This window comes from Mandrillus leucophaeus, unplaced genomic scaffold (assembly GCF_000951045.1).
Source record: "Mandrillus leucophaeus isolate KB7577 unplaced genomic scaffold, Mleu.le_1.0 Scaffold68, whole genome shotgun sequence".
Classification (NCBI taxonomy): Eukaryota; Metazoa; Chordata; class Mammalia; order Primates; family Cercopithecidae; genus Mandrillus; species Mandrillus leucophaeus.
In genome coordinates, this window is record NW_012107363.1 from 1316195 (window position 1) to 1317893 (window position 1699).

Genomic DNA, 1699 nt, shown 5'->3' on the forward strand with positions numbered 1-1699 from the left:
GGGAGAGAGGCCTCAGGAGAAGCCAACCCTGCTGGCACCATGATCTTGAACTTTCAGGCTCCAGAATCATAAGAAAGTAGATTTTTGTTGTTTTAAACACCCAGTCTCTGGTATTCTGTTACGGCAGCCCTGGCAGACTAACACATGTGACATATACCGACAGGTAAATCTACAGAGACAGAAAAGAGATGAGTGTTGGCCAGTGGGTGAGGGGAGGCAGGATGTGGAGTGATTATTATATGAGTACTGGGTTTTGTTTTTTTTTTTTTTTGACACGGAGTCTTACTCTGTCGCCTAGACTGGAGTGCAATGGTGCAATCTCGGCTCCCTGCAACCTCTGCCTCCCAGGTTCAAGCAATTTTCCTGTCTCAGCTTCCCAAGTAGCTGGGATTATAGGCGCCCGCCACCACGCCTGGCTGATTTTTGTATTTTTAGTAGAGACAGGGTTTCACCATGTTGGCCAGGCTGGTCCTGAACTCCTGACCTTGTGATCAGCCCACCTCAGCCTCCGAAAGTGCTGGGATTACAGGCGTGAATCACCGCACCTGGCCTTGAGTCTGGGTATTTTTATAGAATGATGAGAAAGTTTTGAAACTAGAGAGAGCTACTGGTTACACAACATTGTGAATCCACTAAATACCACTTAATTATACACTTTAAAGTGGGTAATTACATGTTACATGAATTTCACCTCAATTTTTAAAGAAGCCAGAACAGTCCAATTCATGGGACAGAAAATAGAATGGTGGATGCCAGGGGATGGGAGAGGGAGGATTGGGGAATTAATGTTTAACGGGGACAGAGTTTCAGTTTGGGAGGATGAAAAAGTTCTTGAGGCAGATGGTGGTGATGGTTGCACAATTCAAACGGACTTACTGCCACTGAACTGTACCTTCAATGGTTAAATGGTAAATCTACTATGCCTATTTTACTACAACAAATTTATTTTGCTTTTTTGCATCAATTTTTAAGCTAAAGTATGGTGCTAATCGAAGGAACCATCATCAAAGGGAAAAGCTGAGCTGCATTCTGTGCTATCTTCTCGATTTTTCTATAAACCTAAAACTGTTCTAAAAAATAAAGTCCATTTAAAAGAAAATAGTCAAGCTTCAATTGGGAGAAGATATCTGCAATGCACACTCTGGAGTAAAATATTAAGGAGAATCCAAAATGTATAAAAAGATAGGGTTAGAATCAGGGTTAGGAGAACCCAGAGGAGAATAAGGTGGGGGCAAGGCTTTGAGGGTCTTGATTCATTTGTACCCATCCTTAGACTATCTGCAGACTAAGCTTCAAGTGTTCAACTGCTGCTACAACAAGTCATCACAAATTAACAGCTCAAACTAACACACACCTATCACCATAGTCCTGAAGGTCAGAAGTCACGATTGGCTTAGAAAGTTTCTCTGCTCTAGGTCTCACAAGGCCAGAATCAAGGTGTTGGCTGGCTGGGCTCCTATCAGGAGGCTCCAGGGAGAAACTGCGTCTAAGTGCATTCAGGTTGCTGGCAGAACCCAGTTCCTTGTGGTTGCAGGCTGGGCTTCAGCTGGGGGCCACCTTTAGCTCCTAGAGGCCTCTCTCCTGTCCTTGCATGTGGCCACCTGTGTCTCAGAACCAGCAGTGGTTTGTCAAATCCTCCTCATTGTCCAACCCCCTGCCCCGCCCCAGCCACAAAGCTGTGAAGCTAGGGTCCAAACCC